Source organism: Oryctolagus cuniculus, chromosome 1 (assembly GCF_051225735.1).
Source record: "Oryctolagus cuniculus isolate XC-2025 breed Fujian yellow rabbit chromosome 1, ASM5122573v1, whole genome shotgun sequence".
NCBI classification, from domain to species: Eukaryota; Metazoa; Chordata; class Mammalia; order Lagomorpha; family Leporidae; genus Oryctolagus; species Oryctolagus cuniculus.
The window spans coordinates 29,298,457-29,311,529 of record NC_142867.1 but is presented as its reverse complement, the minus strand read 5'-3'; the positions used below and the strand labels follow the sequence as shown (position 1 = coordinate 29,311,529).

Here is a 13,073-nt window from a genome sequence, read left to right as displayed (position 1 = left end):
AAATCAGGAAGTCAGAAATTATGATTTGTTCAAAGTTTCATAATCAGTAAGTGAAGAACTAGCTTAGAAATTTGTTCCTCTAGATTCCAGTTCAGTGTTCCTTATCTTTAACCATGCTGGGTTTTTCCTCCAGGGGAGTTATTCATTGGTAATTAATTAATTACTGAATTAATCATTCATTCAGTAAACAATATTAAGTACCTCATCTGTGCAGACAATTTAGCTCATCTTAGGGGAGTAAGATGAATATCAGAGTCTCTGTATTTGAAGAGATTTTGGGTCTGTCGGGAAAACACTTATGTAAACAAGATATTACACCATATTGTGATAAATGCAAGAGTGAAAGCAGGTGCAAGGTACGGAGATAACTCAAAAGCAGAGTTGGTTACTTCCTCTTGAGTATCAGAATACACTTCTTGGGGAATAAGACATCTGAGCTGGTCATCCTGCAGCTAGAGGAGACATTTCTGGCACAGGAGAGTAGATTCAAAAGCAAAGATGGGTAAAAATAACATGGTGTGGAGGATTTCTGGAATGCAAATCTTGAAGTTGGAGATGAAGTTGTAGGGATACTACAGATGATTGAGGTACTTGTTTTTTTTTGTAGTTAATCCCTCTGCAATCCCAATTTCCCCTTTTCTGGATCTTTCCAATTCCTTAAGGCTCTTGGGGGCACTGTCTTACCTCCCACCAGCACAGTGATCAGTTGGGGTGGGGGGTTTGTGGTAGGGACAGAACCAATTGAAGTCTCTTCTGAGGCTCACACATGCTTCCTAGATAAAGGATACTTTCTTGTTTCTGCAGCAGATGAAGGAGGACAAGGTGGGCTGTAGCCACTGTGTGGGTCTTCCCCACTGAAGAGAACCTATCTGCGGGGTGAAGACCAGTGGAGGGGTGGGCATTTGACCTAAAAATTAAGATGCCTGTGTCTCATTTGAGTGCCTGGGTTCTATATTCCATTCTGGCTCCCAACTGCAACTTCCTGGTGATGCAGACTCTTGGAGGCAGCAGGTAAGGGTTCAAGAGATTGAATTCCCATCACTCATGTGGGAGACCTGGATTGATTTCCTGGCTCTGGGAGAAACTGGAAGATGAGATCTCTCTCTCTCTCTCTCTCTCTCTCTCAATCTCACTCTCACTCTCTCTCTCTCTCCTATGAACCCCAATCTCTTTTTGCTTAAAATGTGACTTTCAGGTTTCCATCAACAGCAGGCTGTTGGCTCCTGAAGGCTGCTGAGACAAGGAATTTTGGTTTTACTTAATAGATGAGGGAGAGCCATTGAAGGGTTTAAAGAGGAAAATGGTAGGGTCTGAAATCTTTTTTTTTTTTGACAGGCAGAGTGGACAGTGAGAGAGAGAGAGTGAAAGGTCTTCCTTTGCCGTTGGTTCACCCTCCAATGGCTGCCGCGGCCGGCACACCCCGCTGATCTGATGGCAGGAGCCAGGTGCTTCTCCTGGTCTCCCATGGGGTGCAGGGCCCAAGAATCTGGGCCATCCTCCACTGCACTCCCTGGCCACAGCAGAGAGCTGGCCTGGAAGAGGGGCAACCGGGACAGAATCTGGCGCCCCGACCGGGACTAGAACCTGGTGTGCTGGCGCCGCAAGGTGGAGGATTAGCCTAGTGAGCTGCAGAGCCGGCCCAGGGTCTGAAATCTAACATCTTCGCTGTTCTTAGTGAGGAAGAAGGTGGGAACATGCTGAGTGTGAGGGGTTGGTGTAGAGGAGAACCAGTATTGGATGAAACAGTTGCCATGATGTGGAAATGGGAGCTGCTCAGTGACTGATGATCATTATCGAACAGCCCCATGAGATGATAGTAATGGGTAGAATTTTTGTTATGGGAGGGCTCATGAAGCTCATTTCTACCAGACTTTGAGATGACACTTCTCCTGAAATAATGAAATATTGCATTTTACAAAACATTATTTTCAAGACATTTTCAGTTCTTACTACCTCATGGTAACGACTTTTAGTCCTTAAGAAGCTTGGACTTTCAACCATATGGACGTGAGCTCAGATGATGTTTTTCCTGTGGACTTGCTATGTGACTTAGGGCAAATTTCTTAGCCCCACTGAGCTTTAGTTTTCTAGTGTACAAAATGGGGTTTATAATAACAGCTTCCCACATTGATAAGGATGTTTTTGGTTCCATGAAATTGAAATCTCTGAATTATTGGAACAATAGAGTACAAGAGCAAAGATAGCTTCTGGCAATGTTTGATTTGATTTATTTCTTCTCCCTCAGTATTGGTTCTCTTCTTGGAAACATATCCACTTCTAGATCCCAAATGTCAGTTAGCACTTAGTGGGGCTGTGTGCTCCCTATTCAAACTCTACAGGGTGGGAAGATACTGTATCTCAGCATTCCTGGCAACTTCCTGAGGTCTATTCCGACTGTGATGCTGAGGTCTTGTCTTCTAGTCACTTCCAGGCAGGGCAGAGGGTGTACACACTGACTAACGATCAATCAAGACCCACTCCTAGACCTGGGGCTGATGTCAGTGCTACAAGACTCAGGGGGCAAAAAGTGAGGGGGTGGCTTTTCATGGGAAATTCAGGGGGAACTAGGGGGCAGGAAACAGCAGGTGTGTGCAATCAACTCCTTCTCATGTGATAATAAGTGTGGAACACTTAGCACAGTCCTTGGCACAAAGGAAATATCCAATTAATATCAGTGTAGTGTTTTAGCTGTTGTTTTTCTACCTTCTAGCTATTATTTTTCTATAATATAGTACATATTATATATATGTATGTATACTTTACACACATATATAAAATGTCACATGTATTATATGTACAAAAAATACTTCAAAAGGTTTGTGGAGGGTGAGTATTTTGCCTAGCAGTTGAGATGCTGGTAAAGATGCCCATGTCCCACACAGGAGCACCTGGGTTTGATATCCAGCTCCAGTTCCTACTAAAGCAGACCCTGGGAGGCAGAAGGTGATGGCTCAAGAATTAAATTCCTTCTACTCACAGGGGAGGCTGGGAGTGAGTTTCTAGCTCAAGCCTTGGGCCAGCCCTGGCCATCACAGGTACTTGGGAGTAAATTAAAGGGAGGGAGCTCTATCTGTCTTTTTCTCTGTCTCCAATAAATTAAAACTTTAAAAAGATTCAAAAGAAGTTTATGGAAGATAGATACCCATGCATAATTTTTTATAATCGAAATTTTCCATGAATGATTGGAAAACTTATTATATGCATTTATTTCAGGCTTTTTTTTTTTGCACCAAAATAAACTTATCTTGGAACTCCATTATCCACAAACTTATTGAACTGTACTCATATTTCCACAAATGGCATGTGTACAGTGTAGAAAAAGCAGAGATTATATGTATAAGGAAAGCAAATACCCCTTCTTGACAGCTCTTATCATGTGGAAATGAGGAGGGTTGGAGAAAACCCTTTTTCAGGCAGTAAATTGGGACCCTTACTGGGTCAAAGACTTGCTGGATTTCATGCAGAGGCAGGACATGAGCCAGACCCCAGGCCCCTAGGCCCCCAGCCTGGCTGTCCTTTCCCCTTGATTGCCCTGCTCTCATTGGCTGGCCTTCCTTCTCCAGGTGCCTCTGCAGAGCTGGGCTCAGCAGTCAAATTGACACTGATGTCTATCTCTGGGAGTCCCCAGGCAGGGTACTTTGGAACCACTAGGAACGTGCAGGTTAAGGGCAACGGCTACATCTGAAAGCCTGCAGAAGCTTCCACTCGAGGAAATGCTGTCTGCCACTCTGTCCCTGGGTGCACCCTTTTTGCTGTCACAGTCTGCCTCAAACCTGTCATAAGATGGGAAACTGTCAATTAGGGAGGCCATTTCCAGCTGTTCTGTTCTATGCCTACACTGTAGCGATTCCCTCCCACTTCCCAAATGTTGCCATTAGGAAAGGGAGGGTCCCTGATGGGGGATTGCTCCCTGATGGCAGCAAGATACAAAAAAGCAAAATTTATGTCAGAAAGCTGAAATCAGTCATTGCTGACAACAGTAATAATGGTGTCTTCCAACCTTACCTAGTTTATTGCTCAGCACCTGGTCTGAGTTGATAAATTCTTTCTGAGAGATTGGTCATGTGGGGATCCAAAGGGGAAAAAAGCAGCAGGGCTGTGGTAGGTGCGACCTCAGAGGAGGGGCGTGAGGGTTGAAGCTTGCAGAGGGATGTTCGTTTACTGGGAAGAACAGTTATTTCCCTTTGTTAAGTGGCAGACACTGGGATATGCATTCTAAACACATTTTCTCCCATTATTACTACAGCTATCAAAAGAAGCATTATTTTCTTCTTTTCAGTGGTTAAACAAGCAACGTTCAGAGAAATCAAGTAATTCACCCAAGGTCACACAGCCAAATAGGGAAGCCTAGCTCAGTCCGGTTCTGTCTGTTTCAAGTCCAAGCTCTTTATCTGTTATGCTGCTTTTCATTTGTCATATCCACTTGATGCCTTCTGAGTCACTTTCATGAATGGGTGCTAAAATTATTGCACACACACTAGCTAGTAGTGGGCCTAACATCTCACTCGGGCTAGTTTGTCTGTGACAGAACCCACCATTACTCATCTGGAGGTGCGGAAGGCAAGTGGATGTGTCCATGGCTGTGTGTGAATCTTAACTGTGTGTGTTGTGGCTGCAGTCTCTAACTATTTCACTAATTGCCGTCCTATGCCTCTGCTGGCAGCCTACTGTAATCCTAAGGCAATAGGCTGCAAAGTGACTAATGAGAATCATTTCTTGATTGATGGGGCTGTTCCTTTGGGATTTAAAAAGGGCCTTGTTATAAATGACAGACTCTTATTTTCACACTGATTCTTCAACATCTAGAAATAATATATATATGTGTGTGTGTGTGTATATATATATATATATATATATATATAAAATCTTCAAGAAACTCAGAGTATAGTCTGTAGAGCCAGGCTTTCTCTTGTATCTCAGAACTCTAGGCCAGGCCTGCGGGGCCCAGGGTCTCAGCTGCTCATGAAATCCACCAGTCCTAGATGTGGTTCTGGCAGTTGCTCTGAAATGCCTGCCTGCCTTGCTCTTTTGCTGTCATCATTGGCTTGCAATGTCTTTACCTCTAGCAAATAACTACATGGTAATCAACACCCGAGCAGGTGCCTGACAGGGTCTCTCTGGCCTCTTTACCAAAACCTAAGTTCATTCTTGGTGTCTCCAGAGAAACAGACCATGTAGCAATGAGTGGTGGCCACCTTGGTGGCACTGATCAAGACTTTCTGGCATTACATTTGTTTTCTCTTTATCAGACATCCTGCCCAAATTTTCATTCTTAGCCAACTACTTCCTTTTTTAAAAAAATATTTATTTATTCATTTGAGAGGCAGGGTTGGATATAGAGAAAGGGAGGGAGGGAGGGAGGGAGGGAGGGAGAGAGAGAGAGAGAGAGAGAGAGAGAGAGAGAGGTGTTTTCCATCTGCTGGTTTACTCTCCACATGGTCACAATGGCTGGAGCTGGGTCAGTCTGACACCAGGAGCCAGGAACTTCTTACTTCTTCCAGGTCTCCCACGTGGGTGCAGGGGCCCAAGCACTTGGGCCGTTGTCCACTGCTTTCCCAGGCACATTAGCAGGGAGCTGGGTCAGAAGTGGAGCAGCTGGGATTCAAACTAGTAGTCACAGGGATGCTGACACTGCAGGTAGAGACTTAACTTGCTACACCACAGCATTGGTCCCAGCTGCTAACTTCTTTTAACTTTGCCTACTTTTATTAATTGCAAAATCTTATAACATTCAAATAGAGGAAAGGGTAAACATCTAAGAGATTATGAACCACAACACTTTTGAGAAGCCCCTAAGCATGCTCAGGAGTGGGATAAAGATCAGGTGTCTGGGGCTTGGAAAAGGCATCAGGAGAGGGAATAAAGGAGAGAGAAAGGCACAGAAGACAAATGTCCTTTTCTTCATTTTGTGAGAGGCAGCCTTTCCCCCTGCACAATTAAAGGAAGGCTCAAGAGGGCTACAGATCCTCTGATACTGACACTGAGGGGCTACTCTATGGCAAAATGGTCCTTTTGTCAGGAATAGCGGTGCTTCTTCACAAAAAGTGTTACCGCATTATATCCAGGTCAGAGCAGCACCTGGGAAGTACCAACTGATTAGCATCCCATGTGTTCCCTCCTTCAACTGAATGGCACCCAGGACTGGCTTTTCACACAGACTGGGCTCTGTTTCAGCCTGGTGCAGCAGATGACCAGTGATCTATTTCACAGGGGAGGCAGAGGATGAATTGGAAGACAAGGTCTGTCGCTCTAGATGGGTGTGCTGTGATTTCACCTGTCAGGAGATCTTAGATCTTGTCATGTTCTTTTTGGTGTCTTTGACATGCCTGTCACGTGTTAGGAGCTCAGTAAATGTCTTCTATTTTCTTTTTAGATTTACTTATTTATTTGAAAAAACAGAATTAAACAGAAAAGGATAGACAGAGAGAGAGAGAGCTCTTCCATCCTCTGGTTCATTCCCCAAATGACCACAAGCACCGGGTGTGGGTCAGGCCAAAACCAGGAGCCAGGAGCTTCTTCTGGGTCTTTCATGTGGGTGGAAGGGGCCCATGCACTTGGGCCATTTGCCACTGCTTTCCCAGGCACATTAGCAGGGAGCTAGATTGGAAGTAGAGCAGCTGGGACTTGCCCATATGCAAGGCTGGCCTGCAGGATGCAGGCTGCAACTTAACTCTCTGCACTACAGTGCCTGCCCCTCAGGAAAATGTTTTCTAAATGTGTTGAACAAATAGAGGATGGTTTAGCCATTAAAGAGTAGAATATAATTTAGCTTTCTAGGATCATACTTTAAGGGTAGTATCCTTTTTTTTTCTTTAGCAATTATCAATCAAAATATTTTTATAAAACCTTTAGCAAAATTTTTTAATGTTCATGTGGTTATTTTAATGGTCCTTATAGCTATCCATGCTTCCATATTTTAATCATCCACCCATGCATCCAATGGGTATGAGTACTAACTGCTTACCATGTTTCTTTTTTTTTTTCTTTTTTTTAATTTTTTGACAGGCAGAGTGGACAGTGAGAGAGAGAGAGAAAGGTCTTCCTTTTGCTGTTGGTTCACCCTCCAATGGCCGCCACAGCCGGCGCACTGCAGCCGGCGCATTGAGCTGATCCAAAGGCAGGAGCAGGTGCTTCTCCTTGTCTCCCATGGGGTGCAGGGCCCAAGCACTTGGGCCATCCTCCACTGCACTCCCGGGCCACAGCAGAGAGCTGGCCTGGAAAAGGGGCAACCGGGACAGAATCCGGCGCTCCGACCAGTGCTAGAACCTGGTGTGCCGGCACCACAGGTGGAGGATTAGCCTATTGAGCCACGGCGCCGGCCCCATGTTACTTTTCAAAGCTATATGTGGAATAAGCAATTTATTAGAGGTAGAGAAGGTGCTCTACTGCTGGGTTGATAGCACGTTTGTGGGATCCATCCACCCTTTCACATTTGCCACTCTAGTACCTTTGATGGCTGCATGCACCAGGATGCAATGGTGAACAAAACCAAACATGTCCCTGCCTTTTTGTAGCTTCTAGCCTGGTGAGAGAACTAGATAATAATTCAAACATAAAAATATAATTTGTGCTAAGTGCTACAAAGTAGAAGTTCATGAGGCTGTAAGAGGAGACAGTGTGGAAACTGACATAGTCTATGAGGTTAGAGGTGGTTTTTATTAGAAAGGAATCGATGAGCGGAGATTTGGAGGAACTGGAGGAGTTCAGGGTGTGTGCCCCAGGCCAAGGGAACAGCATGTTCCAAGGCAGGAGTGCATGTGTTTCTGTTGGCTACTACAACATATGGCTGCGAATTTGGTGACTTGAAGGAACATGCATGTGTTATCTTACATTTCTAGAGGTAACAGTTCTGAGCTGGCTCTAAAATCAAGATGTCAGCAGAGCTGTGCTCCTTCTGGGGGCTCCAGGGAGAATGTATTCCTGGCTCTTCCCAGCTTTCTGAGACAGCCTGCATACCCAGGCTTGTGGCTCCTTCCTCATAGCGCTCCAATCTCTGCTTCTGTTACCACAGCGTGTGAGCTCCCTGTAGCCACTGGGTTTCTTTTTCTTTTTTTTTTTTTTTAAATATTATTTGTTTTAATTACATTTCTTTTTTTTTTTTTTTTGACAGGCAGAGTGGACAGTGAGAGAGAGAGAGAGAGAGAGAGAAAGGTCTTCCTTTTGCCGTTGGTTTACCCTCCAATGGCCAGCGCACTGCGCAGATCCGATGGCAGGAGCCAGGAGCCAGGTGCTTTTCCTGGTCTCCCATGGGGTGCAGGGCCCAAGCACCTGGGCCATCCTCCACTGCACTCCCTGGCCACAGCAGAGGGCTGGCCTGGAAGAGGGGCAACCGGGACAGAATCCAGCGCCCCGACCGGGACTAGAACCCGGTGTGCCGGCGCCACTAGGCGGAGGATTAGCCTAGTGAGCCGCGGTGCCGGCCTGCCACTGGGTTTCTATCTGCCCACCAGGACATCTCCCCATCCCAAACTCCTCAGCTTAAGCCCATCTATGAATTCCCTTCTGGCATGTAAGGCAACATATTCCCAGATGTCAGAGATCAGGATGTGGACATCCTTGAAGAACAGTATTCGGTCCACTGTAAGATATCACGATGTTTTGAATAATGAGAGAAGCTCATGAGTCTGGAGGGATCAGGACAAAGGGAGTGAATCTGGAGTGTGTGCAGCACAGCAGATGGGCATTTGTCAGGCTTGGAACTATGCCATTTTTGATCATTCTTACATTTGTGAAATTTCCCATATGCATCCTACCTCCTGAGTGAGACACCAGAGCATCATTTCTCCCAGCTTCCCTTGTAGGTAGGACACACTTAAGTTCTAAGCTTCAACAGTCAGAGGCCCCACCCCAGTGCGATTTCTTTCCAGCAGAGAGCAGGGTGAGGCAGCAGGTGCCATGCAGAATGTGTTGTCTGGAAACTGTGGTAGCAGCACTGTCGGCTTTGAGAAGCAGCAATGGGGGAAGTTCTGATGTCTAGTGCTCAACAAGAGAGGGGTAAACTGGGCAGTCTGCATGAGGGGTGGTGTTAGGAGGCCCTCTCAGGAGGATCCTGGGGTGGGGTTGGCTCTTGTTCCTGACTCCTGACTCTGTTTCTCCGAGAGGCCCTGTGAGTTACTGAATGTTCTCCAATATGTCAGTTTTCTGCCTAGTTCACTTACAGTAGGCTCAACCATGATCTACAGTATGACAGCTACAAGAAATCAGGCTCTGGAAGGTCCTGCAAGCCCTGATAAGCCCTTTGGTCTTATGCTGATAATAATGGATAGCAATGTAAATGTTTTGATAGAAGCTTTGGGGGAGAGTGACATTCACACCCATCTAAAATGTGTTACAGGCTCAAATAAGCACAAAGAGGCTCAAATAGGCAAAAAGCAGCTCCTATTTTCCACGCCATCCTGGTAGTTGTGATCAGTTGGGTTTATTCTGGTAGAAAAGCAGCACAGATATAGTTTTAGAAGGAAGGAATCAGACAAAGAAATGGTTTTTGTAACCAGTGCTTCCCCAATACTTTAAGCATCAATCAACATAGCACATGTCATGATGATTATATTTCTGTAGCATCCTGGGGAAATGAGGAAGATTGATCATAGTCTGAACAACTGGCATGGGGTCTCCAGCTCCTTCCTCCAAGCCCTAACAAGTGCACAGGGGTCCCACATCTGGGTAGGGATGGATTTTAACCCTTTGACTGTTGTCCCCTTGTTGTTACTGCTCCTCTCTTGTTTTCATGGTTTCACTCTATTCACAGTCTCATTGCTGCCACCCTGAGCATGTCCATTCTAAAGACAATGTACTGCTTTCAGCTTGCCAAAGGTCTGATATCTGATGGGCTGTTGAAGCAGTCCAGGTCAGATCCAGCCTTTTATCAGCAGAGATTATGGAAGTTGTATCATGTCTCTGCAGTCTCTTTGCCACTGCTTGTTCTACGAGTTCTATTGGCAGGGAATTCCCTATTTAAGAACGGCTGTGGTATAGTCATCTTTCAACTAGGCTTAATAAGATAACAGACTTTCTAATTCTACTTGGAACAAAAGGGCATCTGAATCTTGAGAGGCATTGGAGGCACAGGGAAACAGTTGGTTTGAATAAGGTCACAGATTAATTAGAATTGGACTTAATTAAAGCTGCATGAGCACCTGCACAGCTTTGCCAACAAAGGGGATCATCTGGGTGTCTTTGAACAGTCCCCTTCTCTGCTGGGCACTCATGCTCAGTGTGGGCCTTGGTTCTAGCTGCTGAGAGACTCCTGTGCCTGAAAGTATTTCCAAGTCAATTACACATACTTTTCTATGGTTGCTTAGTTTGGTTGGGACACTATTCTAATGAATTCAAGGTCACAGGCTTGATCTCTACATGGGTTTTGGTTTTAGCTTCTTCTGTAGCACCAACTACATGTTTCTGGTTACTGTTAGAGAGCACAGTACTTAAGCATGGAGTGTGTCCAGGATGTGTGGTGAGTATTCAGGTCTTAGCCATCCACCTCTTTTTTTCCAGTTGAGTTAAGCATGGCTCTAGGTACCACTTGAATTGCAGCGGGGGCTCAGATAACACATTCTGCAGGGAACTGGGGGGCTAGAATATTGTCAGTGAATGTGACCTGATGAGAGTTCCAACAGGGCATGCTACAACTTAGGCATGCTTATCCTTTTCTTTATCAAATATCCTTTTTCACTTGGCTGCCATTTGGAAAGCTGCTGCTGAACTTATTCATACTTATTTGCAATGATCAATAGTGGCTTAAAGTGTGACCTGTATTGGAAATATTTACATTTTTGGCAATGGCGATACATTATTTGTAAGTCAGTGATTTTTGAACAATTATGGAGGCATATTTATGGATTCTTGGGTGCCCAAGCACGCTAGACTGCATGGCACTGAGGGGTTTCCTTGGATGTAGGAAGTACAGTGCTGAAATGCGGAAAATCATGGGGATAACTGGGATGAGGTGGTCACTCGAATCTAGGGATCTTGGGGAAATGACTGTGTGTGGGAGGGTCAGGCAAGGATAGCAGTGCCAAGCGGAGCCTGAGTACTCAGAGCTGGGGTCCCTGCCTCTGCTTTAGTCAGAGAAGTACTTTTTTTATGTTTTATGTTTTGAAGTTGTAGCTAAGGTTTCCCTTGAAAAGCATTCAAAGAACCTCACTCTCAGTGAATGACGGTTAAATGGCATCTAAAAGGAAGAACAGCAGGGAGGATGACTGGGGGTAGAGAGTTTCCAGGGCATATACTTTTCATTAGGAAGATGCTTGCTATTCTGCTGATACCAAAAGTAGGGTTTGACAGCTGTCACAGAGGAGGGAATCTGGAGAACTGGAGGGAAGAGGCTGTATAGAGAGCAGAGTGTTATTTGACTTAACAGCTTGTGTGTGTGTGTGTGTTTCTTTTCATTTCCTGATGGAAAAAAGAGTCCAGGAACTAAGTTTCCTTACCTTGTGGGGTTTGTGTCAAGGTAGAACAAGCAGTTGCCTACAAAACACTTTCTATCCTGGCTTACATTTTCCACAAATCTCATCTAACCAGAATAATTATGTTACATGTCTTGGACTTGATGGTAGGTAGTAGAGAGATTTTTCTCAATATTAGGGAATGAAAGACAGAAGGTGTTTGAATGTCAAGACCTTATGGAGATGGGCTGGCACCATGGCTCACTTGGCTAATCCTCTGCCTGTGGCGCTGGTATCCCGGGTTCTAGTCCCAGTTGGGGTGCCAGGTTCTGTCCCGGTTGCTCCTCTTCCAGTCCAGCTCTCTGCTGTGCCCCAGGAAGGCAGTGAAGGATGGCCCAAGTGCTTGGGCACCTGCACCCACGTGGGAGACCAGGAGGAAGCACCTGGCGTCTGCCTTCGGATCGGCGCAGGGTGCCGGCCGTAGTGGCCATTTGAGGGGTGAACCAATGGAAGGAAGACCTTTCTCTCTGTCTCTCTCTGTCACTGTCTAACTCTGCCTGTCAAAAAAAAAAAAAGACCTCATGGAGATGGCAAGACCTCAAAAATTAACGGCTATGTGTGCACCTGAGAACTTGGATGCAAGTCAGGTGTCTAGCTATCTACCATCTCATCTCAATCTCAAATGCAATATGAAAGCACGACCTACCTTTCTCTGGAAGCTGTTAGGACATATCCTTATTTTCTTCAGTTACCACAAAAGTCCACTCTCAAGGTCACCATTGCTACCATGACCCTTAATGACCATATAATTGTGACCTTGCCTGCACACTTTCCTGTCCTTTTAAATCCTACCTAATGTCATACTTTTGAAGCTCCAAGTTTATTGCTAGCTAATGCTCTTGTATCCTAAGTATTTTTTGAGTGTTACATTTTTACCCTAAAAGAAACAAGCTATCCCCTGATGATATCACTCTAGAGACTTCTTATGTGATGTGTGCATTTCTCATAAATAAGAGACTTTCATATTTACTTCTAAGTTTCCAAACTATTTATTCTCTATTCTTAAACAAACAAACCCAAACCTCCTCTTTCCAGTCTTAAAATACTAGGATAGGAAAACACTTCTCCTATCTGTATACTCTTAGATTTAGGAAAAAAGGAGAAGAAACAGAACATGCAAATCCCAATTTAAAGAGCATTAAGAAACCTATGTAACTCCAAACCATTATATCTGAGTAAGGGACATAGAATAATGATGAATCAAATAATGGTTCTTTTATCAATAGAGGATGTCTCAGACAAGGCTCACAGAACTGATTTTCAAAGTCAGAAGCATACCTTTGGGAGCAAAGCTGTGTTGTTTTAGTTATGATTATGTTCAAGTACATCTAAAAGAAAATCTAAAATGCAGGAAAGCCTAGAATTTAGTGAGAAGTCTAGTGACTTCACCATTATCAAGAGATTGGCTTTTTATTTTATTTTTAAAAAAGATTTATTTATTTATTTGGAATGCAGTTACAGAGAGAGGGAGGAAGGGAGAAAACAAGAGAGCGAGAGTGAGAGTGAGAGAGCGAGTGAGAGAGCTATCACCTCCATTCACTGGTTCACTTTTTAAATGCTAGCAATAGTACAGGCAGGGCCAGGCTGAAGTTGGGAGCAGGAAACTCAGTCCAGGTCTCCCACATGGAT

At 44.7% G+C, this 13,073-nt stretch overlaps 1 long non-coding RNA gene across 6 annotated transcripts in view; it reads left to right on the top strand.

Annotated features, from left to right (window-relative positions):
* The window catches only part of LOC149128329 (uncharacterized), a 236,657-nt gene that overhangs the window by 49,991 nt on the left and 173,593 nt on the right, over positions 1–13,073 (top strand). The window lies entirely within an intron of this gene.